The following is a 6,000-nucleotide window of genomic DNA, read 5'->3' as shown; positions in this document are numbered from 1 at the left end:
ACTTCCTGGTCCAAATTTCCAGAGAAGGTACACCCTCTACTGAGGCTAATCGGCTAAGACCACCCTACACTTCTATCGAGAACAGTGTGGTAACACATGACCAAATACTGAATCTCTAGCAACGGTACCGTGCTAATAACATAATTGGTCATCAAGGGTTGTAAAGTATATCATGCAATTTAAGTAATAAAAACTGTATTTCAAACTCATTTCATATAAAACCTGTCATTTAATAACTCTCGGCCTTCGCGGCCGTCATATAAAACTCAGCTTACAACCACTATATCAAATCTCGGTCTTCACGACCGTCATATCAAATCCCTGTGTTTTCACAAACAATTGCAGTATTTCAAAAACACTTACAAACTCAGTTATACAATAACCCTCAAATTAATATCCATCTGCCACACAATTTCAGTATTTTAAACATAATTCGTAGGCAACCAAGAAATACAATATATTTAGTTTATAAGGTCAAACAAACTTCCCACCATTCATTTTATTCAAAATAGCATATTATATATCCTAGGTTTGAAAAAGGTTCATTTTGAACGGTCGATTTTCGAAGTAACAATTGAAAACACAAATATACTTACACCAAAAACATTTCAAACGGTTCAACCTTGTTAAAAAGCTGACTTAACTTAATCCCCTTACCTGTTTATGAAAAAAAAAAACCCTAACTTTTCGAACTGGTAGAAACTTGAGATCCTACCAGTCGAGAAGAGAGAGAGAGTGATCCGGGAGTAAGAGAGAACCCGTAGAAGCCTTTCAGTGAAAAAAAAATATTGAAACCCTAGTAGAGCCCAAGAAGAGAGGATTTTGAAATTTCAAGAAAAAATGAGTTCGCTTGTAACGACCCCCTTAACTAATCATATAATAGAACATAATAAATAAAATAGTCAACCCGAACCCGTGGGTAGCGGGGACACCTATCATACACAGCAGAATCTAGGCAGCAGTAAATGTAAATCATCAACCTCAATACTACAAAATACATAATACCAGAGTTAACTATAATCCCAAAACACTGTGTTTATATACAATCTCTCAAAAACACAAAAATATCTCTAGGATACCACATCAGAATTTCCTAATCCTAGTTCAAACTTACCCTCCTAACGGGGTAGCACGACAGACTCAACGGTGGCCACGACCCGCCGGTCCTTCTGAGTTTCCTGAAAATTATTTAAGTTCGGGGATGAGACACTTTTTAGTAAGGAAAAATAAACTAAATACAGTTGTGTGGCAACATGAATATTTAATGATAACACAGATATACAATACATTTTCCATACCAGAAAACATTAATCATTTAAAAACTGCATAAACGTATACCTTCATATTTTTAATAAATCATACTAATCATAACTGTCTGGTATAGCTAATAATATTGAAAACATACCCAGGATGAATAGCTAGCTGATGTCATGTACTACCTCGCATGACGGATTGTGCAGCCCAAAGGCAAGACCCGACAATGGCTGGTCGACCACTGCTGAGTCAAAAATGTTTGTAAGTAGGATGGGCCCGCCACACCCTGGTCCGGACTGCCAGGTGGACGTCTACAACTCTAGACTAAAATTCACATCGGCTATTCATCTCTCACCCCCTCGTGGGGTGGTTAGCACCAATTTGAACATAGATATCTGATCTATATAGCTACGATACCGTGCTCCTGAAACTGAACTAAACTAACATTCAGGCTCTGATAACATATAATACATGATAATATAGCATTTAACATAAATGGATTGATAATATTTTCTATAACTTCATAAATACGGCCTTGCGTTGAACATTTCATAAATACGACCTTGCGTCGAAATCATATATCATACACGGCCTCGCGCCAGTTATCAATCACAGCCTTGCGCCAAATATCTCATACATATCATTCTGAATAAATAAATCAATTATCACGTATTTTCAAAATTATAATGTACTGTATTATTTCATAATTCCTGAAAACATCTTTTACTCGTAAAATTGTATTGTCATAATACTTTTCATGAAAATAATACTCATACCACACAAAACAGAGTAAATTTGTACATTTCATTCTAAAATCACATTTTCTGTATAACAGCAGTATTTTCTCAACTATGCATTTTCTAATTAATATTCAAATATAATACATGTTTCCCTGAAAATTAATTTGCTGATAAATAATAATAATACGCGTGAAAAATAACTGTTTTAGTATATTCTCTTACCTGGTACTAAAGATAACCCCCTAAAAATTCCACTCATCCTGCACCCACAAGGTTCTCCGTTCAACACTCTGAATTCAATAATCTCCAGAACTAAACTTCAGTATTTTCATGTGAATATCATTTCCTATAACTATAATAAGACCAAATTTGGCATAAAAAGTCTTACCTCAACTCAGGGATGAATTTCAACTCGCTTCCACCAACGATCCGCTCCAGCAGATTTGGAGAGAACTTTCCTAGGAGCGTCGTGGTGGCCTCAGATCGTCGATCCGGTGAACGAAAGAGCCAAAATTGAAGAAAGAGGAAAAAGAAATAGTAGGGAGGAGAGAGAAAGAGTGATTTTCCTAATTTTTCTGCGTTTAAATCCGAGTTTTAGGCTATTTATAGAGCCGAATTCATCGACGAGACACATCACCTCGTCGAAGAGTCCCTGAAGAGTTTCGTCGACGAACCTTCACCCCTCGTCGACAAAATTCAGAATTGCCAAAACCCTCCTTGGTATTTTCTCATCGACGAGACATACCCTTGTCGACGAGCCCAATTGTCGCATCCTCTTTTCTATTCCCATTTTTCTCTCTCTTAATTATTATTGAAATACCATTATACTTTAGGTCATTACATTCTCCCTTCCTTATAAAATTTCGTCCTCGACATTTACTATTCATACAACTCATTATCCCTTAAAGGCAAAATGATCTACTTATTTTATTACTTACCCTTACTTATGGCAGAGGAATACCGCAGTTACATCCGAGTTTTGGGAGATTAAATATACAAAAGAAAATTTTTCCCAAAACTAAAATATCACTTGCTAACTAAAGTATTACATGTACCTACAAAAGAAATACTACATGTTTACTTACATTTCCTAATTACATCTGAACTTCTTGGAACAATTACAGGCACTTCTGCCTGATTTGTTCCTTGAGTTCCCAAGAAGCCTCTTCCACTACATGATTCCTCCAAAAAACTTTTACTAGAGGAATCTTCTTATTACGTAGTTCATGTTCCTTTATGTCCAGAATTTGCACTGGTACCTCCTCATAGGCTAGCGAGTCACAAAACTCTAATTCTCTATAACTGATAATATGAGAAGTATCTGGAATGTATTTCCTCAACATAGATACGTGGAATACGTCGTGCATCATGGATAGTGCAGGTGGTAAAGCTAGCCTATAGGTCACCGGCCCCACTTTCTCTAAAATTTCAAATGGACCGATAAACCTAAGGCTAAGTTTACCCTTCCTACTAAACCTCATAACCCCTTTCAATGGAGCTATCTTCAAAAATACATGATCACCCACATCGAACTCTAAATTCCTATGGCGATTATCGGCATAACTCTTTTGTCGGCTTTGAGCTGCACTAATTCTATCCCTGATGAGTCGAATCTTATCGTACGCCTACTGTACAAGCTCTGGTACCACAACTCGGCGCCCACCCATCTCGTCCCAATACAAAGGAGATCAATATCTCCTACCATATAAAGCCTCAAACGGTGCCATGCCAATACTGACCTTATGACTGTTATTATACGCGAACTCTACCAGTGACATGAACTGAGTCCAACTACCCCCAAAATCTAATACGCGTGCCCGGAGCATATCTTCCAATATCTGTATCGTCCTCTCAGTCTACCCATCTGACTGAGGATGGAATGCTGTACCGAACGATAACTGAGACCCTAGAGCTTCCTGTAAGCTTTTCCAAAAACGTGACGTGAAACGTGGGTCTTGATATGACATTATGGACACAGACACCCCGTGAGAACAAACTATCTCCTGAATGTAAATCTCCGCCAAACGGTTAAGGGAATAGTTGATCTTGATAGGAGGAAATGGGCGGTTTTAATCAACCGATCTATTATTACCCAAATCGCATTCTGGCCATACGATGTCGACGGTAACCTTGCAACAAAGTCTATGGAAATATGATCCCATTTTCACTCTAGGATAAAGAGCGGCTGAAATTGACCCACTGGCCTCTAGTGCTTAGCTTTTGCCTGCTGGCACATCAGACATTGCGCTACATACTCACCAATTTCCTTCTTCATACCACTCCACTAATAAAACTTTCGCAGATCCCTGTACATTTTCGTATTACTGGGATGAACTGTATACAAAGATCTGTGAGTCTCCTCCAAAATAGTCTTCCTGATGTCAGCATTAGTAGGAACACACAATCTGGAATGGAACTACAAAGCTCCATCGTCTGACAAACAGAATTCCTCCCCCTGACTAGTCTGCGCTCTATCTATCACCTCTGCTGATTCTGAGTCTTCCTTCTAAGCAGCTTTAATTCTTTCTTACAGAGTAGGCTGTACCAATAGGCTGGCGTTACATACTGAAGGATTACTCTCGATCAATTCAATATTGAGTTGCTCCAGATTCATCATAATCGGATATTAGATCTCCATAACTACTAACATTGATCTCGCAAACTTCCTGCTCAATTCATCAGCTACCATGTTTGCTTTCCCTGGGTGGTAACTGATAGTACAATCAAAATCCTTAATTAACTCTAACCACCTTCTCTGCCTCATATTCAATTCCTTCTAGGTGAAGAAATACTTTAAACTCTTGTGGTAGGAGAAAATCTCACACTGCTCGCCGTACAGGTAATGCCTCCAAATTTTTAATGCGTGTACCACCGCAGCCAATTCAAAATCGTGGGTAGGGTAGTTCTTTTCGTATTCTTTCAACTGTCTGGACATATACGCCACCACCCTGTCATGTTGCATCAATACACAACCAAGTCCTGTCAAGGACGAATCACTGTAAATTATGTAACCCTCACCCCCTGACGGGATAATCAATACTGGTGTCGCGACTAGCCTCTGCTTCAATTCCTGAAAACTCTGCTCACAGATGTCGTCCCATTCAAATTTGGCATTCTTCCTAGTCAGTCGTGTCAGGGGCCCTGATAAAGCTGAGAACCCCTCAACAAAACAACGGTAATATCCAGCTAACCCCAAGAAACTCCTGATTTCCTGAATGTTCCTCAGTCTAGGCCAATTCACTACCGCATCAATATTACTGGGATCCACAGAAATTCCATCTCCTAAGATAAAATGCCCAAAAACCACAACTTTCTCGAGCCAGAAGTCACATTTATTGAATTTGGCATACGACTTCTTCTACCCGAGCATCAGAAAAACCTGCCTCAAATGTATCTCGTGCTCCTCATAGCTCCTCGAATAAACCAGTACATCATCAATAAAAACAACAACAAACTGATCTAAATATGGATGAAAAATCCTATTCATCAAATCCATAAATATCACAAGAGCATTCGTTAGACCAAATGACATAACAAGGAATTCGTAATGCCCATATCTGGTCCTAAAAGTCGTCTTCGATACATCTTCTTCTGTTACCTTTACTTGATGGTAGCCTGACTTGAGGTTGATCTTAGAATATACCCGTGTACCCTAGAGCTGGTCAAACAAATCATCAATACGGGGTAGAGGATACTTTTTTTTTTATTGTCACTTTATTAATCTCCCTGTAATCTATGCACATCCTCATAGACCCGTCATTATTCTTCACAAATAGTACTAGAGCTCCCCACGGAGATACACTAGGTCGTATAAAACCCTTATCAAGTAAATCCTTCAACTAATTTTTCAATTCTACCAACTCTGCTTGCACCATTCGATAAGGTGCTTTAGAGATCAGCATTGTACCTGGAAGTAAATCAATAGGGAAATCTACCGCACAATCAGGTGGCAGACTTGGTAATTCATCTGGAAACACATCTGTAAATTCCTTGTTAACAAGCTTCA

Source organism: Malania oleifera, chromosome 4 (genome assembly GCF_029873635.1).
Source record: "Malania oleifera isolate guangnan ecotype guangnan chromosome 4, ASM2987363v1, whole genome shotgun sequence".
Taxonomy (NCBI): Eukaryota; Viridiplantae; Streptophyta; class Magnoliopsida; order Santalales; family Ximeniaceae; genus Malania; species Malania oleifera.
This window is presented reverse-complemented; position numbering follows the sequence as displayed.